The sequence below is a fragment of the Zosterops lateralis genome (genome assembly GCF_965231275.1).
Source record: "Zosterops lateralis genome assembly, chromosome: 5".
Lineage (NCBI taxonomy): Eukaryota > Metazoa > Chordata > Aves > Passeriformes > Zosteropidae > Zosterops > Zosterops lateralis.
Window position 1 is genome coordinate 54,223,689 of NC_139766.1, and position 24,640 is coordinate 54,248,328.

The 24,640-nt window shown below is 38.7% G+C and overlaps 1 protein-coding gene across 2 annotated transcripts in view; it reads left to right on the forward strand.

The window, feature by feature from the left end:
* SNCA (synuclein alpha) overlaps window positions 1-24,640 on the forward strand; it is a 61,887-nt gene that overhangs the window by 16,292 nt on the left and 20,955 nt on the right. The gene's annotated exons all lie outside the window — the stretch shown is intronic.

Here is a 24,640-nt window from a genome sequence, read left to right on the forward strand (position 1 = left end):
TCCCAGTAACTTGGGACTGAAAAGCAGTCTGCTGGAGCTGGAAGGTCAAACAGCAAATCTCAGGTTTAAGAGCATAAGTTCTATCCTCTCTAGTTGTAGAGAGGAGGGTTTGTGTACCAATCCACTGACTGGTTAGTCACATTGCATTTAAAGGCAAGCTCTAGCTGAAGAGTCACTGTCTTCCGTTAATACAGTGACACTATCTCAAAAATGCCTCCAAATAGCCTCAAGTATTGAGGTTAAATTTGCTCTAGGTCATCCTATAAAACACTGTAGGTATTTTTATTCCTAGACTGTAGTTAATATTCTTCCACTCACACTAGGTGAAAAGTAACCCCAGCTGGCATGAATGATGCTTTCCAAAATGTGCATAGTAGTTTTTTGGAGACAAAAATGACCCAGAAGAGACAAATACCTCATTTTGTGCTGTTTTCTGTATGAACACTTAAGAGCTAGACAAAAATAGGATTAGGAAGAGTATTTAGTATTTACACAAAAATATGGCTGTCATGGAATTTAGCATGAAGTTCTCTTGTATATCTTGTTTGCAGTTAGTGTCCAGAGGAGCTGTAAAAATTGGATCCTTAAAAGCTGGAGTTTTTATCCTTATTGAAGTGTAGTCCTGTCTGTCTGATAAGTCCTTTTGGTGCTTTACTATGGGGAGCGAAAAGGGATGTTTTGTTGTGGTAGGCATTCATTTCACTGTGATGGATTGTCTTGAAAACATCTCCCAAGTAGTTTTATTCTCTTTCAAATCAATAGTCCTGGGGTTTTTTTTTTTTCGTCCTCTTTTATTTAGCTATAAGTAATATGTTGCTTTTGATGTGGTCATGGACCTCTGTAAAACTCATGTGGGAAGATCTGCAAAAGGAACAGTCTAATGAACTGCCAGGGGATACATGAATGTGGCGTGGTCACAGTGGTCTCTGCCCCTTGTCTCTGCTGAAAGTCTTGCATAGTTTTATGCTGAGAATATTCTTTTCTGTTCACAGCTCTTGAAACTCAGTGTAATAACCATCTCTGCTGTAATGCACAGTTATCCCCTTTAGTATTGACCATAACTAATGCCTTTATCTCCTTCTGTAGAGAGAGAGATTCCTGTAATTATAATGTATAAAGCAAATGTCTGCTGACTTTTATTTAAATCTGTTCTCTGTATTGTAAAGCTTAAGTCATGATGGTAACAGAATAAAATCAATCTGTGAAATGAACATCCATAATGTAGATGGATATTATTCCTATTAATAGCAACATTATTCTGAACTGTTCTTTAGATATGTAAAATCATTCATTTGAGGCTTCATACAAATATTTTTAGACTGAGATTCTCAGTTATCTATGCAGTATGGCCATGTAGCTGATGAGTATCTGTGGCTCCTCCTGGACTGCCTTGCATCTCTTTTACTGGTTTTGCAAGGGATGAGTAGCCATTTTGAAAATGTTAATGTCAAAACTGAGTCACATAAAGTTATTTTAAAACCTACTGGGTTTGCATTCCTTTGCAGCTCAGAGGAACATGAGGTGGATTTTTTTGCTTGGATTTTCCAGGTAAACTGACAGGTAGGGCAGGTGTGGGCATCCAGAATAGCAGTGGGAGACAGGTCCTTTGAAGAAAGCAGGGTGAGCCTTTCTGAGATAACAGAAGGTGCCAACCAGGCATTCAAAGTATCAATGTAACTTTGTGTCATTTATATCTGTAAGGTTATTTGTGTTAAGGCTGCTTGCCTGTGTGAGAGCCTGCAGTCTTCCATCATAGCACAAGAAAAATGCCAGTCACCACGGAAGTTTGGGTTTTGACTTTCAATTAATTAAAAACACTTTTTTTTTTTTTAAACCTGTGGATGCAATGGTACTTATGCAAAGGAAATACTTAGCAAATTTGTGGTAAAATTCTTTCTTGAGAAATTTTTCCAAGCTGGCCTTGTGCAGCCTTAAAAGCTGGTGTGCTTTGGAGCATGAAGCACAAGCTAAAGCAGCCAAGTGAGGCCAGGCTGGAGGGCTGCTGTGACACCCCACTGCCGCCCACCTGCCCTGCAGCTGGTGTAAGCAGGCAGTGTGGAGTGACAGCTGAGACAGTGAGAGACAGGGATGACTTGAGAGTGCCCATCTGAGGCTGCCTGGGGGAGTTCTGCTTTGGCAGAAGCTTACTGCTAAACGCAGCCAGGGTAGTGATGGTTAGTAGGCTCAAATTAATTATAAAAGGGCTAATGTACTGCAAGCAGTATTTCACTGAATGACAAAACATTTATTGTGTGCCTCTGTTTTTTTTCTGTGTACAGTGTGTCTTCTAAATGAGTTTTTAAAAAGTAAAAATTTATGATAGCTGCATTTAATGCAGAGATGAACATGAATGTTCTATTTGCAAGGCAGCCTGAATGTATGCATACAAAGGGGGGGTACCAGCAAGTGAGTGTCTACTGTATAATATTATATGAAAACAAAATATGCATTACAAAGTTTGTTTTCAGATAGGTAATTAACAAATTGAAGTTCTTAACGTCACTGAATCCATGTCTTTTGGTTCCGTGGGATGTCAAGAATAAACGATTGCTAACTTCTGTGGTTTCTGTGCTGAGTGATTTAATTTTTTTTACTGTTGCAGGACCGAAATTCCTAGTCAAGCTGAAATGTCAAGGTTCTTTGAGTACCCTATGATGCTGTAGTCATAGACATTTCATGTACTGTAGATTTTACTAAAGTATATAGACAGACAGATCTTGTCCTTAAGATTTTTGGTTTCTGTATGGATCATGTTTGGTATCTCTGTGCTAAATGCTTTTTTTTTTCCCTAGTCTCTCTTAATTTATTATGTTTGCTGTAAATAGCACTGAAAACACAAAATTACAGTAATGGGTAACAAGTAGGTAGGTGATACACTTCCCAAGCAGGTAATACAACTCTTTGGTTTAATTATGAAGCTTTCAGTGAAAAAGTCTCTATATGTCAAGGCTGACAATTTAGGCATTAGGCGTTTTCTTCTATAGAAAATATGGATTAACCAGGAGGCCTTGATAATTGCATTTAATGTGAAAAATTAATATATAAGAGTAAAAGCAATAGCAAATTTGCTGTATCTCCCCTTCCCACCCCCTGCATTTCCTGGCACTCCTTAGAATTCAAACAGTGTCATAGCATTCAGTGCAGTGAACTCACAGGTCTTGCTTTACTTTCTTTTCTAGAACAGCTAATCTTGTGAACCAGAATTTTCCACAGACATTATACTTTGTTCAGAGCCAGGATGAATGAATCCACTTTGGGGAATCACCATAATCAAATATAAAAACATGTATAAGCCTTTTTGGTCCTACTTACAGGGAAGCTCCATGAGACATGGTGAATTGCTGAGACTAAAGACATGATGAAACACCTTTTAATTTTGGTGAGAGCAACTCAGTTTTGATTAAGACACCAGTCATTGCAGTGTACTTGAGTCATCTGTTACTTGTTCATCTGGGAATTCTTACTAGTAGAAGGAATGCAAACCCTCTGAGTGTCTCTGAAAATCTGTCTTTCAGTGGCAGAAGGAAGGATACTTTCTGCTTTATTAGGCACCAGTTTCTTAAATATAAGTTATGCCACTTCTTTCAAAGATTTGATTTGTCTTTTTGTAAATCGCGATTCCTGTGTGTTCCCAAAGAAATTTTGATTACCATCTGTAGTTTAAAAAACCAAAAAAAGCTGAATATGAAATCTTGAGGTTTTGCACTTTACACTTTGGTTTTTAGAAACAGAGATCAGTTTAGAAACCCTTCTGTAGAAATCTTATGCAAAAATAACTTAGAGATGACATTTGACTTCTACTTAAGTTATCTTGGATATCTGTTTCCAAAGTTTGAGTATCAACATTAAAGTTCCCAACACTGCTTTAGTACTCTCCTTGTTACCTGCATACAATAAAAATGCCTAGCTTGTTAATTAAAAAGCTTCAACAGGTATTTTCTTATTTTGTCTCTTTTATCATTTTCTTTGCTAAAGTGCCATAATACTGACCTGCCACATGGAAAAATCCTGGAAGTTTAAAAATAAATTCGAATGTAGTTTTTTTCCTTGTAAATAAGATTCTAGAAGTAGGTCTAATCGTTGCAGTATTTGGGTGTAGGTGGAACCATGTAATTTGATAGAATATGAAGATTTGGTTCTCTGACCATCTTAATGTTCAGTATACTGTACAGGATGCTTGGCCTATTGAAGAATCACCATTCTCCACCTGTCTAGTCTATAGTCAATATTAGTCAATTAATTTTGAAAAGCTTGGCTAAAAACACAAAGGAAAAACTGTGGAGCAGAAATATCCAATTTCCTTTTTCAGCAAGGGAATTAGAGTTTTTTCACCTTTGCATTCCCTTTTTTTGCTATTTGCCAGATGTGTCCCAAAAGGCTAATAGACTCCAATGAAAAGTAGGATGGTAAGTGCAAGTTGCATGAGACTTAAACTGTTGTTCTTTAGTTGGAACAAGCAGATCTCCCAGAGTGTTTAGTATGACCAAAGCATCAAGCCTTGATTTAGTTGAAGAAACTTCAGTAAGATTTTAATGTGCCAAATGGAGAAATAGCCTCCACCCAATTAACTTCTGGAGTTAAATATCATCTGTAGATACTGTAGAGCAAGCAGGCTTTAGGGTACAGCATCTAATTGCCCTCCTCAACTACTTCTTACCCTTTATGACGCTAATAAAAGTCACAGTAGAGAATGGATAAGTTTGATTAAATATATTAAGTAATCTAGATCCCTAGCAGGCTTGCCAGGCAGTTGTAGGTCTAGCCCTTTACACCTGAGGCAAGCAGTGCCAGTTTGTCTTGTGCAATGCAGAAAAATGGGATTTCTCATTGTTCAGGGTGGGGGCCTCTCCGTTGTTTGGATGTGACACTCCTGGCTGATGTGTGGGTGCAATTACAGCGGTGATTTGGAAGCATAAAATGATTTGGCTTGGAAGGGACTTTCAAGATCATCTAATTTCAAACCCCTTGCCACAAGCAGGCACACCTTCCTCTAGACCAGATTGCTTGGTGCCCTGTCAACCTGGCCCTGCAAGCTTGCATAGTGTGGTTTCTGGTGGGATAACTAACATGCTGTCCATCTTCCTCAAGGAAACCAAAATGATTTAGGTTTATAGGAGATTATTATAGGACTTGGATTTATAGGAGAAGGCCAGCAGATAGCTACAGCTAAACATCAATCAGACAACACTTGCTCTCAAATTTCTGTTTGAATGTGCAGAGCATATAGTCTGGGGTGGGCTTTCTTTTTCCCTTATTATTTTATTCTTGATCCATGCATAATGTGTGAGTGACTGGTGCAAAACAAAGAGGATATTTAGCAGCTATTAGCAGTGTTTCCTTTTTTAATGTCTGTAGATTGATTGAGAGTGGAAGAATGAGGGATAGATTTCCCATTAGGGAATCCACACTACTCAGGAGCTGATTCACATAAGACCCTCTTAAGAGAAAGCCTTTGTTAGCTGTTTTTTTTTAATTCTTGAAGGAAATGGAGCTGTCAGTGAGCTGACATATCTCTTTGATTGTAGCATCGCTGGACTGATTTATTTTGGTAGAGCTTTTCTTACTGATCTCAGAAATAATGATGGTGTTGTACTAAAATATCTGTAACAAATTCCTTCTGTAAAGGTAATCTATATTCTAGGAACAGCAAATTGAATTGTTATGAGTTGTAAGGCACCCATAGGCAGGTGATATTAAAGTTTTGAATCTGCTTTATGTACACAGTCCAATCTCCTCCTCGTGACAGCACGTGTATTTTTTTGATGGGAAAGCTCATGACTCATCTAGGTTGTACAGAGGTATGAATTCAGTAGACCTGTAAAACTGTATTGCAATCCAGTATGAATTCTGAGTGTTGAAATGCAAGTGGCTTTGATTTAGTGATTTGAATTTATTTTGGAAATACATTTCAGTTGCAGTTGAGGCCACTTAATGCAGTTTCATTACTGCAGTTCTGTTTTCTCTTGGTGTTTCCACATGGGCAAGCCTCCCATATGTAGCTTAGTGTATGTTGATACTGCCTAATGGCATAGTAAAGAACAGTGTGGAGTGTGTGAAGCAGACTCCAATGTTTACAGGAAATTTTATTTGGTAGAACATGCTCATGATGCTCACAGAAAATAAGCTGATTAATAGGAAGGGTATAGAAGTTGCAAAGCCAGCAAGGAAATACAATGTTTTTCTTCTGCCTTTCTTTTGCTTTTTAAGATTTTTCTTAACTGTCACTTCCTTCTTGGCAGGTATGTGCACTTTTTGGTAGATTTGGATGTGAGTAAGTTAATTTTATGTCACTTTGAACAGCGCTGCTTAAAATATTTAAAATTAGGCTGGGCAATATAGAAATGAATATGCACAGAAAGTAACAATACTTGGGGGGGGGAAAAAAACAGATGGTGGAAGATGGATGACTGTAGATAGAAGTGCTAAAGTTTTTGTATGTCTATTGAAGTGCTGGTAGAATTTTGAATAGCAACTTATGCTTGACCTCCCTGTTTAGCAGAGAAAATACTTTTCCTACTGTGGGGCACATTGCCATATCTTTTCTCAGAAGGCAAAATAGCAGTATTTGAAGGAAGACCATGTTCTCTCTGTCAGAGCATTTCCATGCCTTGATATCTGTGACTTAAGCAGAACTTGAGGAAAGAGAACTTGTAAGGTGTTATCAAAATATCCTGGAGGTTATTGCTCATCATTAATTCAGGAGCAAATGTCAGTGTAATATAAAGGTCATGTGAGTTTTCCTTGTTTCCTAATGGCTTCCTTGTTGTGAGAACATTTTAGTGCAGGGCGATGTTCAAGGTCTATCTGCTGCCTTCACTATTTCTGACCATAATATATTCCTAATAACCTAATTGTGGGGAGGTTGGGTTGAAGAGCTTTTGGGTGTCATCATATTGTTCTTTGTTTTCTAGCAATTGCTTAACCTCAGATTTATCTTTGACTATGGAGAAATTAAATACCCTTGTCTTAAACTGCGTATGCCTGTCTCCCTTGGTCTCCAAGAAGAATCATTTGCCAGCTTATAAAAGGGTAAACATGCTCTCCACTAGGAATTGTTCATGTCATGCTAATGAGTTAATATTTGTAATATCTACAAATAGCAGAAGATAATTTTTTTTAGACACTTCCCATCCTTTACCAGGAATCTGCCTTTTGCAATTATTATAAGGATTTGCTTGTCTGCAGTCTGCTCTGTTTCCTCCCTTATTCTTTGCTCTGGTCTCCCTTCCACCTCCTGTATCCTCCATCGCCTGTTCATGTGTAACTTACCTAATATGTCCCCACAGCATGTTCCACGCTTCTGTGTTGATCTCCCATGTGTGGGTATGGCCATTGCATTATGGAATTCTCTCAGGCTAACTATGGAACAGTTCCATTTCGTAGTGTCCCAGTCTCTCCTATGCATCCATCTATGAGATTTCATGCAGTACTCAGTTTTCTCTTTTTTCCCCTGTTCTAAATAGTTGCCAATCCTATGCTAAATATTCAGGAAGGTGCTACTTGGTGAGAGGAATACTATTAAGTTCATTTGGGGAAGTTATATATTTGTGCCAACTGTTCCTGTTCTTGCCCGCTTTGCCTGAAAGATTCAGCAATTTCAGATGGGAAATAGTTTCACGTAACCTGAGATAGCTGGGCAGGTTGTAAAGTAGCAATTTTATGCAATGCAAGGTAAGAGTTTTACAACCTTCCAAATATTAGCAGGTTACTATAAGTGTCTCCTTAGCATCTTCTACCACATTTCAGTGCTCCTTTCCTCTGCAGGCCAAGTAGGAGTGTGTAAGCCTTGGAAGGTAAGAAGCTTAAATGTGATTCATTCTGTGCCTATCTGGAAGTTATTGTCTCTGGAGGATTTGTGATGGTAGCTGGTTGCTGATATTGTAAAAGCCAGGGACTGCAGCTGGCGGGTTTTTTTAACTAGCAGTGAAAGTTTATGGTACTGAAATGACATTTTGGCAAAGCACTGCCATGTGTTTGTCTGCCAGTCTATTCAGCAAAGCACTGCAGCAGGATGTTTAATAGGCATGAGTAGCAAAATGGGATTGATGTGATGATGAGGGCTGTATGAACTTCAAGAACTGAAATGTGGAGTAAATACCTCTCTGTGGAGATTTAGATTAATCTGTATTTTCAGAATGTCAATCCAATGTCATCTCCCTCCCAAAGAAATCCTGTAGGTTAAGAGGGAGAGGGAGGATGAAAGAAATAAGGTGGGATGCTTTATTGGGACTACCTAATTTCTGGCAGTGCTGTTGTTACTATCAGAAGAAAGGAAGTTTATATCACCAGAATACTGGTGATGATTAGCAAATATTACTGTCATAAGATGTACACCATTTTTGTGGCTATTTTAACCACTGGTAGAACTTCCTAAAGAATCTGTGAAGTAATAGATAAAAGCTTGGACATAGCCTGCGGATGTCTGGGACTTTTTTAAAGCTGCTAAGACATAATGAAAGAGATGATCCATCTTTTGTACAGTAAACTGTTGTTAAACTTCTCACCTGCTTTCAACTGTGTTAATTAGTTTGTTAGAGGAAGTTAAGTGGCCTGGATAAAGGATAATCAGTAGTAATTTTTCAGATTTTAAGTACTTGTCTCAGAGTGTTTCAAAAGTTCCCATGATATATGTGGACACCAGAATTTGTTACTGGACAAAGCTACATTGAATGTCTCAGAAATGCATCTGAACGTTTAGAACATTTAGATTGCAAACATCCTTTTTGCCAGTGGCTTATCTAATGCAAAATAGTCCCTGTGAGGAAACTGACAGGGAGGTGTAAGCTGCTAAAGTTGTCCTTCAAAAAAATCATGCTTTTTGCAAGACTGAAGCAGGCAGAAAGCCTGATTCTGAAGTGTATTGGGCATATTGATTGCCCTCCAAGCTTTTGGTGTTAGCTTTCAGAGCTATTTCCTTGTGCTTTATTAGCACATACTCTGGAGGTTTGCCAGGCTTGGGTCAGAAAAGTCAAAATCAAGCTCAAGATGAGATGCATCCCCTAAAGAACTACTTTTACCCTGCTTGGTGGGGTTAGCTATGAAGAGAAAGAGGAGCTGTCTGTAATTGCCTCTCCTTCAGAAGCACATAAACCAGCATTTGTGCTTTTTGAAGCAGCCTAATCCCTCTGTCCCACCTCCCACTCCATCCTGTGTAGAAGGGGCATCACCTAGAGCAGCTGATACCCTGCCAGTATTATGTCAGCCATACATATTTCTTCTCAGGGTCTGTGGGATGAAGCAAGGGCTCTGTCTGGGCTTCTTTGGCTGACCTCTGCTATACCTTTTAATTGTATAATGTAGTCCTTTTCTTTATGTGCTCCTATTTGTAAGAAAGATCTGTGGATTTTTTTTTTCCTTACTAATTCCCTGTGATGGTTTTAAGGCCCAATGGGTTCACTGTGGTCTAAACGAACATGCATTACCCTGGAGTGGTGTTAAAAATTCAATTCAGGTGTCAGGTTGTGTGTCAGTCACAAGAAATCTCTAGTGATTCATAGAGGCAGTGTTTCTAAAAGGGTATGTCCATTCAGGATGACGGCAAGAAGCAGTGGTTGAAACAAGCTATCACATCTAAAGAAAGTTATTTTTACAACTTGTAATGCACAATGTGCTGGGGAAGGAAATGACAAGGGCAGTTGAGCTGGGTTACAGAGCACTTTTGAGACTTGCAGGTTCTCTTGGTTTTGTGTGAGCCTTCAGGAAGGCAACTGGAAGCTGTAAAACCTGTTAGCATCTCTGGTGTTGAGAACTCACTGTGAGCTTCTAATTGCTTCAAATTTGAAGTGTTCTTAATTATTAAGCTAATAATTTGTAATAAGTTAATACTTTAAAGGTATTGAAATGTGTGGCTTAATTGTAAATGTGTATGCAGTTCCTGGCCAGTTTGGTAGAATTCATATCCATAATGCAGTTTAAAGATGATAATGTGTGCATGAAACACTTATGCTTTGCCTAATGAATGTACTTCTGTCAATTAAAAATAACATTACTCTGGTGGCATCAAACACTTCAGCTCATTATTTAGCAACCAGCATATCTTCGAAATGTAAGAACTGCACTCAGAGATGCTTGTTTAGTTCCTGTCTGACTTAGCTAATACTACATATGGTTGATCTGAACAAATGATTCTGTTCAGATTCCTAGTAGCATCCGTTTTAATGGCTGGGTCATTTTTAATTTTGTGTATGCAGCAGATCATCTTACAATTCCCTCAAGAGATAACTGACCGAGTTCAGACATACTGTATGCCAATTGTTTTGTAGAGGAAAGGTCAGAGATCAAATAGGGCTGGAGGCTGAATTAATTTCCCTCTCTGGAGAAAGTTATTTTAACAGGTCTAGAGTGAAGTCACTGGCTTCGCACAGATCTTCAGATGGAAGAAAGATTTCCTCCCTTCTCCTCATCCCTACTGTGGTCTTAGAATTTTTTCTGAAGTGCATTTGTTGTATTTGATGGTACTGGACAGCTAAATTCTCTTCCTTGTCCACAGCATGGACACAGGCTTTATAAGCATATATTTGCATAGCAAAAGTTTAAAAGGCAGGAGGGATTAGTGATGGCTGTTGTGATATAATGCAGTGCAGGGTTGTCAGACCAACAGGTGGAAGATGGAAACTTTTACTGGGAGCTTTATGTCAGTTTTTACCTTTTGTTAGTGTGGAATTTATGAAACAGCTTCTCGAAATGAGGGTACCTTTTTTTTAAGCACCATAATTTTTAACAGATTCAATATGTTTACTTTTTTTAGCAAAAACTGAAGTAATAGCTATTCCAGTAGCTTTAAAGGAGGTCATGTGTTCACACAGAGCTGACCTGATGTCTGAGCCAGAGTAGTGAGCTTGCTTTTTCACAGTCACCACCATAATGTTTCCTCTGTAGTCTATTTTTGGAAGGGGTGGTGTGCTCATCATTCACAAGAAAGGTAACAGATTTAGCAGTGCCTCTTTCCACCTCCTACACACCATCTATGAGATGGAGTTTTTAAGTCTTAGCTGTCTCTGTAGATTTTTCCCTGAGCTACATTTTGGATGTATGCTTTATAATGCAGCTGGTTGGACTGTTGTAAATGCCAGCTGTTGTCCAAACTGAGAAATAGGGGAGGCTGGGTGAAGTAATGAAACCACTTTTAAAAGCAAAGCTTAGACTTTGCTTTGGAATCTATTTGGAGTAATGTAAACATCTTGCTGACAGTTGAGTAGTGATGGATTTGTTTTTTCTCCTTTTCCCAGCCTCTGTGTTCCTTTGCTCAGCTCTATGCCTCTAGATTGTGTGTGGTACATTGTGGGAAGGGAAGCCTTTGGAGGCCTCCTCAAGGAGAATCAGACTGGGGAATTCATCCTGATATGCAGGCTACATGAAAAGAATGTGGAGACCTTTGGTTGTACTTGAAATAAAACAGAGTATCATAGTTGGTCAAGGTGTCAAGTTAATGCATTCCACAGAGACCTACGGACATTCAGTTACTTCAAGTTTTCTCTGTTTATCTTGGATTTAAAGTTGGCCTAAGAAAACAGTAACTGATTTGACTGGGAGAGATGGTAAACCCAACCTTTCTCTGCATCAATTAGGGAAAGTCTATTTGTGGGATCAAAGCCAGTGGTGGGAATGAGCTGGGTTCAGGAAGGATGGAAAGACTGGGTGGGGGGTATTTGATTAGGGAATGAGTGGGAAGAGAAAAGAGTGCCCATATATGAGAAAAAGTAGTTCTTGATTCCCCCTGCATTCAAGCACCATGAGGCAACCTCTAATCCTGTTTCCCTGGGGTATGGGATGCTGGCACAGAACTTTCTCTCCAGAACTCTTTCTGCTTCTGGGAGCACAGAAAAAGGGCTCAACCTATGGTATGGGATCTGCAATGGAGTCCAACTTAGTCTAACACAGATAATAAATGTGAATCCCTTGGGAAGAAGAAATTGTGTTTTAGGTTCTTTTTTTTAATAAGTGCTCTGCATCTGTCCTGATGTTGATCCCTTTGATAATTGCCAAGAAACTTATTTGTAGGAGAGCTTTTAAGTGCTGACTGCTTTTGAATATCTAACCTAACACCTAACATTGGAGTAGTTTGGAAAAGCAGGGCATTTGAGTGATCGTTTTACAGGGACATAGAGTCAGGTAAGATGTCAAATTATCTGAAAGGATCTGTACAGGGTCCATGATGTCATGTTGTCCACTTCTGCTTTCATGTTCCACCCTTCAATGCCTGAGGTATATTTTGAGCTCTGTGCAAACCATCACATCCACCCAAATGTTCCTAGATTGTATGCTGACATCTCACTAGCTCACCTAATTAGTACCCCTTGCCCCAAGGAGAAAGAAACTTTTGAGATTCTGAGGATTTTGAATTCGAATGCGTTTGTATGCATGAAAGAAGGACAAAAAGAATTTTCAAAGATTATTAAATTTAAGAAAAATCTACAGCCATGTGCTTTGTATTTATTGATTGTCCACGTTTAAAATAAAATCGGAATATCTTCTAAATTTTCCAGTGAGTTGAAATCTGTCCAGTGAGTTCTATAACTTGATAAAAATCTGGACCTTAGGTCCATCTGTTCAACAGGCACTCTTGTGTCCTGTAGAGAAGCCCTATCCTTTTGGTTTCCATCAGGTGCACAGTGTTTGACCATCTATTTCATCAGTCCAGTACAACATCATATCAGAGAATCATGGAATGACTTGGGTTGGAAGGAACCTTAAAGATAGTCTACTTCCAACCCCCCTGCCATTATCTTCCTTGCTCCTTTGCAATGATCTGTTGAAGGCTACCTTGCTTATCCATGGCTGAACAGGTACAAGACTTTTATTCACAGTGCCTATGCAGAAGAAACTGAGTATGTAGCTTGGCTAGATACATCTTTATTAAAATACAATGATGATCCAGAAGAAGTAAGAGCTCATGCAGACTTTTAGGGTTTTCTTTACATTTAGTTGAATGTATCTGGCATTCAAGGAGAGGAACAAAGCTGTCATAGCATTTACCAAACATTTTTCAGAAGGAAGAAAACTTGAAATCGTTTGTATTTTTTTGTTTTGACATGAACTGTCGACTACTTGCAAAAAAACATTTCAATGTAGCTGTTAAAATCATGACTGCGTTTCAAGCTACTGTATGTAGTATATTTATGAAAAGCTTCTGTGTTGCAGTATCTCATCTGTTATCTCCCTTATTGCAAGGCCATCATGTAATTTCTGATTGTGATATCTGAGATGCATTGGATTGTTTGGGGTTTTTTTAAATCTCTTCTGAAGGATAGGCAGGAATTTGGCTGGCTTATCTCCAGGCATTGTGGCTTGTCTTTCAAAACACCCAGCTGGCTGTTGGTTGCTCTTTGTTAGAACACACTGTGCTTTCACCAAGCTTCATTCTGCATGTGCCCAGTATTTGAGACTGATTTGAGAAGTGGGGGCAAGGAAGTGCAGAAATACAAGCTATCTTTGACTAAGAGGAGCTGTCTTCCTCACAGTGAGGCCTTGCATGAAGTTCCTTCCCTCACTTGTTTTGGATGAATAGCTAACAGAAGCTTTAAAAGCTGCTAGTAGGATCCAAGCTATGCAAAGAATGAGGGAGATGGACCAAGAAGCTCCTGTTTTGGCTGATGACTTGCTCTCTCCCTCAAGAAGCAGATTGTTTCACTTCCAAAATCAAAGGACAGGAGTGCAATAACTGCATACTGTGTGGAGTGGCCCTGGAAAGACTTGGGATGTGCATGAGAATCATTTGCTGTAAAAACATGCTCATGCTTGAGTGCATGATTCTTGTGATCGTTTTTGTTCAGGAGTGCTAAACAGGCTTAAGTGCTTTAGCATGTTAATGTTAAAACTAAAAGTGCATCAAGGATAAGGCTCTGCTCTTCTTCAGCTACCCAACAGTGCTTCGGTGAGCAGATAAACAGAACTGCAGCCATTGGGGCTGCTCAAGAATGCAGGAAGGTTTGACAGGTGATTGCAGCAAAAACAAGCGGAAGTGAATGGGCATATTGATAAGACATCTATAGACATCTATAGAACTGGTTATGTACAACTCTAGCATATTTTAACAAGCTAGTACCTAATTTTGTAGTTGGTCTGATTAACAGTAGGCTTTCTCAGTCAGGTCATTAAGTGTACTGGCTAAAAGGAGTTCATAGTTTCATTAAGTAAAGTTAGCCCTGGAGATGTTCCGTATCTGGGCTTTTTTGAACTCTGTATTTGAACAGTTGTGACTTGTTTCTGCTTATCTTTTACTGTTGGAGCAGTGCATGTGCAATCTTCAAATTTTTGTTAATAATCTCAACCATCATCTGGTGAAGTTGTATATGAGAAAAATTATAGTAATTGTCCTTGACAAAACAAGAAACCAAAACCCTAAGAGGTTTGCCACCACGTGTTATTGAGTAATGATTAAATAAGTCTCTAGAGGAAATAATTGGGATATGTAATTTTTTTGGCTTTGAATGCGACATGAAAATGTTTTGTTCTTCATTGTTCCTTGTATTCTTCTTCCATAGTATCTGGAGTGTTGTCCTCTCCATTATGGGAGTCAACATCAGTCATTTGGGCAGCTGGTCTTCCAGAGGCATCAAGCACTGGGTGGATAGTATTCAAATAGTACAGAGCAGCAGATAACATCATAATCTTACCATGTGAAATGGTGTTGGGATCTGTTAAATCACCCCTTGTTCCCATTTGGTATGTCTAGCTGCATGAAGAGGGGCTATTATGAGCCTGTCAGCCTGTCTTGTACTCTTGATTAACCTGGTATGTCTTCTAGATTGGCAAGGTTTGAAAGCAACTAGAACTGACTAAGAACAAGAGGGTAAGGCTGGTACAGTGACAGCTGGTGGCAGCTAAGTTTTCTTACTTCCTTTGACAGTAACATTTTATTTCACTGCTTTTTCAGCCACCTCAGCGTGGACTGTCACTCTTTGACAGCAAGTAAGGATGATCTTGTCAGTCAAACCTACTCAACAGAAAACTTGTTCCATTTACTTGGTGTTTGGTTTCTATCTTGCCTTTTATTCTAAGTTGTTCTGGCGTTGGAGTACTTCATTATGCCATATAAATAGTTTTGTTTTTCAAGACTGTGTAGACTGAACATCTGAGAATCTGACATAATTTGGTGTATGGCTATATTTCTTACTGAGTACTTGATTCTATTTCTTGGTCATCAGTAGTAACATAATTGGGATATTAGTAAAAGTACAAATGCCAGGCAGCAGGATCATCTTGTCAGGGAAACTGCTTCTTCAGCTGTGAATATATAAAAAATAATGATCAGTCAACCATTGCATGGAAGTGCTTTGCAATTAAAAAAAATAGCACAGATGTTAGCTATGCTCTTGGACAAATCATCCAGACTGTCATCTCTTTGCTTTCCTGAAGTTCTATTGTATCTATATGCATTTAGTCTATTGTGATGGCATGTACTGCCTTTTAACTCCTTTTCTTCTCTGAAAGATCACTATATTAACTCTGAGGTAAGTAGTAATAATTTAGAACTCTACTGCCTTTAGGGTTTTTTTGTTGTTTTGTTATTTTTTTTTTTTTTACTGCTTTCCCTTCCACCTTTCCTAAGCCAAGCAGTTTGGTTCTTCATTGCCTTAGACTCTGAAATAGAGTAAGCTATTAGAGTCTTCTTCATACTGTCAGAGAAGGAGACAATTACTGTGAGGTAATGGGAGTTTTTGATTTGAAATGAGATAGCAATCACAAGGCTGGTGACTTTTGAGTTTTCAGATACTTAATGAAGCCAGAATGGTAGAGTAGTCTATCTTCTAGTCCTTTTCCTTGTCCATCACTGGAAAAAAAGGTGTTTAAGTGGAAATGAAACAGAGGGCATTTTGTGGCCCCTATGGAGTTTGGATTATTTGATTTTTTTTTTTGTTTTTTCAGTCTTATTACTGGTAATCAAGGATGGCGACATGCTTACAATAGGGGAGCATTTCAGAGGAGTAGATATGCAGCTCCTAAAATATTTGTGAGATGTGTAAAACTTTGCACCAAAGTAATGACACTTTTAATTTCAGAGAGAGTTTTGCCTTGCTTGTTTTTACCATGCCTTCTAGTGCATCTACTAATTCTATCCTCCTTGTGATTTAAGTCTCATCTTAGTAGCTGGGCTGTATTTGAAGTGTTTCCTACTAGAAACAGTACCATGAGATGTGATAGCAGTGCCATTCTGTGCACGTTTTTCTCAACAATCTCTTCATTCTCTGTCGCATTATTTAGACAGAGTTGGCTCAAGTGCCACATATGAATGTCAATTTCTGTTTGAGCAAAAAGATGGGAAACTGAATTAAATATTCAGTGCCAGTTAGTATGTAAAGATATAGTTTTAAAAGTATGTATTCAGACGACCTGAACAGGCATCAGTGCAGACGTGATAGACATAGGTGCTGCAGAAATAACTGTATTTGCATGGCCCTACTCTGGTTTAGAAGATGGTCAGCCCATGAGTCCTAGTCAGTCTTTCAGCATTAACTATTTACCTCCAAGTCCAATCCTTGAAGTAAATCACTTCACCTCTTGCATGGCTAGGGAGGAGGATGCCTCCTGCCTTGGTGGATTGCATTGGGAGAGGAACATATACAGACTGGTGTTGGCCTGAAGCTGCTGTGTTGATACTTTTCTTTCTGTACATGTATAAGCATGTACCAGACTCACAAAACCCATGTTTCTGAGTCATAGGGGTCATCCTCTAAGCAGCCACAGTGCTTTCCTCACATGCAGTCTGAACTGTAAGTAGAACACAATATTCTTTGGGTGAGCATTTCTGTAATGGTTGTCTGAAGTCACACTGTATCCAAAACAGCGTACTTTGGATGGATGGAGTGGAATAAACATTGCTGTGGCATGTGAATCTCATCTCGAAGTTGCAGGGCATGGTCTCACTCTTCCTTTGCCAGGAGATATTTTCAATTAGGGGACTTCCTAACCAGAGATGTCAGAACTATGGTATGAAAAGTGCTGTTTCCCTGTGGCACCTCTCAACTTGTTGAGCAGTTATTTGAATCCGTGTAACCCTCTACAGCCAGAGTCCCATGTGAAGATTTTTATTGTGGCACTGGTGGCTGTATTGGATGTCCTTTAGTTTTCATCTGTGAAAACAGCTGATCTATTGTTCCTTATCTCTGTGCTGTTTAGCAGGCAAAGCTCAAGTTGATGATCAAAGAAATATCAAATCTGAAGTCTTTGAGATGATCTTCATCCTGATATTTTTTGACATTAACTGAGTTTCTATTTGCTCTTCTTGAAAAATATGTACCTTGCAATAAAATGGGAAAGGGGAAATCCTACACTTCTATGTAACTTGCTCATCCAGTAGAGATCTGCTGTTCTTGTCTTAGACTGAATGATTATAAGAAAGTGATGGGGGAAGGATAATCTTCCAGTCTTGGTTGTGGTAGCCATCTTTTTCCTGTAGTATTTTCTAATACTTATTTCAAAACTTTGCTATGCAGAAATTTTAGCTGTTGTCCATAAGTGATGTGTGAATAGATTTCAATTTCCATTATTTTGCCCATTATTCAAAATTATTTGGCTGTTTCAGCCTATTAGTTGCTCTGTCTGCTGTTTGCAGTTTATTTGCGCTGTGCATTTAGTCACTGATTGCACAGAATGTTCTTGCTCTTGGATAGAAAGTCTTCCAAACTCACAAAGCCTTTTTTAAAGGAACTGTGCAAATACATTACTGCATGCATATTTGCAGTGGCTTCTTATATGTATGATAATAGAATGTAAATAAAAGGAATGATGAATACTGTTGAAATGGTTACAGGAGTTGTGTTTGCATGAGTGTTTTGAAATATTTCATAATGGCTTAGTGTGACTGCAGCCTCCCATGGATACTTGTTAAAATAGGCTTTGTAAAAACAGTGTCTTCAAGTTGTGGGTATTATAAGCTCTAGCTGGATGCTGGTTTTGTAGCAAGACTTGCTTGAAAGAGGTCAGAAAACTAACAAGAGTTTAAAGGTCAGCAAAATTTTAACAGCTGGAAGTGAAGGGGAGATGTGGTGTCTCTGAGCTGTCATTTGGGTATTTTTGGCATTTTACACATGTATGTAACAGTTACACTTGGCTCATGTTTTCAAGATTTCCTGCTACACATAGTTGGGTTGTTGGGTTTTTTTAAGTGAAATTTTAAGCTTATGCGCAAATAATTTCTGGGATAAATTCTGGGATTTTAATATTTGAGATTAATTTTTTAGATTTTTGTGTTCCTGTTCTGCTGCCAGTAATCAGAATTTCTTCCACTTCATTACCACTTCTAAATCTGTGACTAGTATGCTATCTTTTCTATCACAGATCTTTAAGGAAGATATTTTTAAAAAATCCTTTTAGCAACCGATGAGAAACCTTCCTTCACATTGAAACACTGTCATTTATTATTCTTTCTTTACAGCTTAAATTCAAAAGGCTTTGATTTATTTCAAATCAATTTGAATTATTTTTTAAATTAAGATTTGAGGTACACCACCTGCTGCCTTGGTAAAATCTAACAGGATTAATTTAACTGTGCACCCTTAATTGACTGATTTTATGATTCTGTGCAAAAAAAAAGTAATCTTGTTGGGCAAGATTTGTTCTGATGTTTTATTGCATGTGCTTCTTTTTCTATCCAGGAGCAGGATTTTCAGCTGTGTGTAGTTGGCGATTGCAGTCAGTGTGAGAGTTACTGATTTTCTCTGTGAGAGAAACTCTAGTGCCTCTGGTGCAGTTCTCAAATACCCACCCAGAGTGTTGACTTTTTGCTCATGAAGTGCCAGTGGTTGTCACTTGACTTTGATCAATGCTCTTTTTGGACCACCTAAACATCTGGTCAAGTATTTGATAGAGTATTTGGTCAGAGGATAACCAGACTTTCAAAAAGTCTTAAGGTATTTCACTTCTAGGGACTTAGGATTTTTTTACTTTGTTTATGTATGTCTGTGCTAGTTATTTTATTCCTCCTTCCAAAGCAACTGGAGACAAGGCTTCCTTCAAATGTTGTGCTCTTACTCTAAGGCTGTGAAAGAGAAGCAATGTTTGCATGAGGAAGTGGAATAACATACACATTTTAGCTTTTTAATGATGCAGTTCCCTCCCATCAGCCTCTACTTACTGTGCAATGGGGGCCTATTTTTGGCAGTGGAGAAGCAATTCAGTGAAGATTTATTTGCAGATAACTGCAATTTCAGCTATTTCCCTGTAAAAGAGTCTTAAATTGCTGGTTGTCCTTTTAAAAAGCACCAACTAATTACTTGTTTGCCTCTCAGCAGCAATAAAATAGATGATATCATTTCAGCATTAAAAATTAGGTCACTGTCCAAGGAAATTGTTGAATGACCCATAATTAGGATTCTAATGTCAGGGTGTCTAATCTGAGATTATTTATTCTGATACAGGTATTCCTAAAGTGCTTCCAGTGGGGCTCCTCAGTGTTACTCATTCTGAACCACTCTTAAATGAATGCAGCTTTGGCCAAAATGTCCAATAACAAAAATTCCTCCGGTTGATGATTAAAACCCCACACTCCACCCAAATGCGTGCCATAAATAAGTGACATACTCCTACCACGACAAAATTAGTTGAGGAGAAAAAAGACTGATGGTAAAACTTGTAAATGTCATCTTCGTTAGCATGGGACATGTAGGAGCCTTTTCTAAAAAGGAGGATTCAGTGCTCTGTGAATAAATGAGTACAGTATGTTAAGGCTCGTGAATAACATAGTAAATCTCGGTGTCTTGCGTTATGCAATGTGATGTTGGAAATGCTGTTTCTCACTGCTTAATTTGTAAGACGTACTGTTCTGCCAGCTACAATGCAGCACTGAAATTAGTGCTCCTTTGGGGAAAAGGAAATAAAATAAGGTCACTGGTTTCATTTGTTCAGGACTGTGAGAAAGATGGGATTTTGTTGTGTTCATAACAGATGTGGTACAGAGTTGTCGGGGGCTCCAGGGACTCCAAGTGCGTAACAGTACGAGTACAAATGAGGGCAAGTCAGACAGAAGCCTTACTGACTGTGGCCCTAATGAGAGAGTACTGAGATGGCATCTCCCCATCTCTGGTATTACCCAAGATCACAACTGGAGAGTTGGCAACCATCCTGGACTGTTAGCTTTTAGTCAAAAGGAATATGCTTTTAGGTAGGATAAACTTCTTAGCCAGACCCTTCAGCTTTAAATACCACCACCACAGAGTGACTGGGAGAAAGCAAGGAGCATGTAAAATTAAGATTTTTCTGAAGGCTATAGCTGTAGCCACTAGGGCAAAAGGCATGATGGTGATTTTGGAAGTTGAGGAAGTGAGCTTTTCACTATGTTGGCTTAATAATTTCCCTTACAATTGCTTAGAGTTCAGCATCTTTTATGTTTCAATTAAGTTATTCCCTGTTCAAATACAATTTGGTATGTAATTCTGCAAGTTTTATTAGGGTTCTTAATCTTTTTTTTTTTTTTTTTTGAATGACCTGAGAAACTCTTAAGGAGTCTGACTCAAAAAGAATCAAGACAAACCAAGATTTAAAATGGGGGTAGCAGGGAAATAAGAAATGTCCACAGTGTGTGTCAAAAATCTCTTCTGTGAACATCTTAGTGATGAATTATGACTCCTGCTGGTGAAGAAATCACTGCACCACCAAAACCTGGGACTGCATGTTTAACCAGCATAACTCTACTGTGAGCAATTTGAACTCTGCATCAGCTACTGGGTGAAAGATGGCCCTAGAGCTTGGATTTTGTGGCATGGCCACCAAATGTCCCAAGGAGGAACATGCAACTCACAGGTGATATGCTTAACTACACCTTGAGGAACCACCTCTAGATCCTGAAGGAAGAAAAAATAAACTCACATAGTCATTTCAGCAGAAGAGAAGCCACTGATACTGCATGCTCACCTTAACTTTTCTTCTTCTAAGGACAATGAACAGAAGTGCCAGGGATTACCAAAGGAATGACTGGAAGTGTAGTTCCTGCAAGTGTTTAGTGTGCTATTTTCTCTGGCTGAAAGCATTGGAGCTGAATGAATATCAGAGTTCATAAATTACACTAAGTAATGAGGGGATGTGGCCAAAACAAAGATACACAACCTCTGGCAGAGGTAGGTATGGAAGTTGCATAACTGGGAAAACAGTCTGCATTTTTCCAAAGGACATCATGTGGAAATAATAAAAAAAGCCCATTAGCCTAACAGGCAAAAAAAAAAAAAAAAAAAAAAAAAAAAGGTGCAAGGTCAGCATATGAAGTGATCAGCAAAGATCTGGCAGGGTATCCAATGCAGAGAATGTGGCTGAAAAACAAATAAAGGCTTCCTTTTTCTTCAGGAACAATAGGAGTTTTGGCCAAAGAAAATAAAAAAGGAATATTCATCCTGAACCACGTTATTTGGGTTGTACATGAAGTTTCATATGGCTCCCACTTAAAACCTGTTTAAATGAGGAAAACTTTGTTCTGTATGTAGGATTTATATCTCTTTTCCCTGGTAAGGACAGGGAGGTAGCTGTGTGTGTGTGAAGCACATGCCAGGAGGGTTTTCTTCAATGATAAGGTGTTCAAAGGACAAGGACAATTTTTCATATGGTGAAACTGGGGAAAATAGAATATGTGAAGGCTTTGTCAAAGCATCTTTGAATGAGCTGGAGTGGAGTTATGAAGCTAGTGAATTTTGGACATGTGATCATTAATACTTAAGTGCTCTGTCCTGTGAAACATACAGAGATACTGGCAATAATGTGGGATAAATTGCTTGATGGCAGACAAGCACGTGCTCAAGAGAAGCTCCACAAAAATTTGGGAAGCAGCATTTGCAGCTGGTGACCCCACAGTGAACTCCATGCATCCTCACAAATGTCAAGAGAAAACCAGAAATTAATATGGTGTGTTGTACTGTAATAAACCAAGTAATTTCCCTGAATTGTTGTTCTGGGAGAAATGGGGACAGTGATACTCAGTTAAGAATTAGTGCAGGAAGCAGGGAAGAAAATTCAAGGTTGGACAGATCAAGTAAAGATGTTTCTAGGTTCCTTCAGTACTGGTAAATGAAATGGCTGATGCTGAGCCCAAGCTGCCTCTGTAACAAAAAGGATCACTGAAACAACTTGCATAAAAGTAAGATAACTTAAGGGCATGTTGCTAGGCAAAATGAATTTTTAACTCCAGAGCTTAAAATGCCTTGGATGCACTTTGAGCTTTGAAATTTGGTTGCATGGACACAGGCTGCTGGAGAAGTAGGAGGAACAGTTCGGGTCTATCAGAAACTGGCTGCAGCTTTGCATTTAATCACTCACAATCTAATCAGTCTATTTCCCTACCTGCAGAGCCGGTAGAATGTTTCTGCCTTATCTGTGTAAAATATGAGCTTGGCATGCCATTGTAAGCAAGGGGAAGACTTCTGCAGAGGTAAACATCAACACAGTGTTCAGTAAAGCATTCAGAAGGCTGAAATTCATGGATGTGGCTGAGTGAGGCTTATAGACTTTGTTTAATCTCACTTTAACTCCATGACAGAGCTTGAGCACCACTCTTCCCAAAAATCATTCCTGTGCAAGACAGGTTAGGCCTGGATGTTTTGTGCTGAGTGTTCTATTGGCCAGAAGGTGATTAAGTGAAGATGGAGTCCCCCAAACACTGGGGCTCACAGGTAGCATAATGGTAATGCTAGGAAAAAGTTAAAAATGGAAGCATTACATGGAGGTGCGATTGAATATAAGGTGTCTGAAACTGTCTTACTAGCTTTGGGGTTTTGCTTTTATTGATTTCTTCATGATTTTGAGTAGTTGAGAGATCCCTTTCCTCACTTCATTCACATATTTCCCATCAGAATCTCTAGAGAAAGAGTGATCAAAACCAAGAACTAATAGTTTCATCAAGCCTACTGTGAGACTTTTCCTTTCCTTAGACCATGGTTGGTGGATGGGTAAGAATACCTTTTCCTATTTCATTTAATTTTTTTTCTATTGATTTAACCCACTGAAATGTTAAGAGAATAAATATTTCCTGTGCTATTTAAGCATTTTGTTTACGTGTGTTCTTTCCTTTGATTTTATGCCAAATAGTGTAGAATTATTTGCTATATTTATGTACATAATTGTTTTAAAGAAGAAAAAGAGTATAAATCTGGAAACTTGTGGATATCAGGATATATTTCTTCTAAAAAGATGTTATTTTGCAATTGATAGAAGCTACTTTTTCCTCCTTGTATATTGTTGCTAGGAAATGGCTGTGTGGGTTCCCTAATCAGTCCCACTTTGCAGGCAACAAGATACTTGGCTTGACTTTTCCAATCAAGAAAAGTTACTACAAAGTGATAGGACCATACTTTTTTTGCCTGTGGTAGGGACTCATTCTTGGTTTTTCTTGCAGTGCTTCTGTAACTATTTGGTGGTGATTTGTGGACTCTGCTTACATGGTTACTCTAAAAACCACTTCCTCTGCTCCTCCTCACTCTCCACCACTTATCCTCTCTCTCCTAGGACCAAGGCTGTCATTTCCCTGTGGTTCACCACTGGGTAATTGAAGGATTGGGGATGTAGAGAAAGATGCTGCCACTGTCCTTTTCTTCAGCTACTGTGTGCTTCCTGAAATTGTGATATTTCCCAATATCCCTGCTGTTTCCTGCCTGCTTTCACCTGCACTGACATTCAATTTAAGAATTCTGGTAATGCTAGAGCAGTTCATATGATGCAGATACCTTGTGTTAAGGCTAACAGCATCATATTTTGATTTTCCTTGTCATCTCTAAGCATCCAAGATTGTTAAGCCTATGACATGGATGACAGCTCAATCCAAAACTGACTAAGTTTTTGGCAGTTATGGCACTGACTCAGGATCTGAGCCTTTTGCTTAATGCCAAGTATGTTAGCTCTAAATGGTTTTGATCAGGTAAAATATAAACTTGAAAAAGTGACACTATAAGATGTTTGTTTTCTTGTTGGAGAGCTTGGTAAGTTGTAGTTTGGAAGCTGACTAATTAGTTCAAAGATGCCTTCTAGACTTGTATTGGTGACTACTGTTGATGGCAGTTGTTGAATGCTGCCCAGGTAGGTGGTCATTTGATTTCCAGTACATTAAAAAGATGGATTCCTGCATGTGTGGATGTCTCTCTGCTTCCCCCTAACAACTCTGCTGGCAGTAGTGGCCAGACATCAACCAAGCAGGTCATCTTATGATCGCTTCTCTCTTTTCTCATTCCTAAAACTAATGTCTAAAAGCTGAGCATAATTTAAATGATTGATTTAGATGATCTGCACTGACAGATACACAATTAAAAATCTGGCCTGGTTTTCTGGAAGGCCTAACTGAAGAGATGTTCTTTGAGAAACAGGTTTCTAAAATGTCTGGTTTTGAATACTCAACTACCCTCTGATATTTCATCTGAAAGAATTCCCTACAGGCAGCTTACAATTTCTTGTCTCCCCTGGCAGAGTTACTTGCAGTGGGTAAACTATAATGATATACATGTCCAATGCTTAAGCAATTTTTCTTTACAGTGCAGTTAAATTATACTGCTAAATATAATATACTCTATAAGATTTCAAATTTTCTATTTCCACAATAATTTACGCATCTTGCCTGTGCTTTCTTAATCTAGTATAACATAATAAGGAAATCCTGTGTTAGGTGCTGTAGGTTTTGTTTGACATATCAAATAAATGTTTTAATTTTAGTGCTGCTCTTCTACCAATTTCT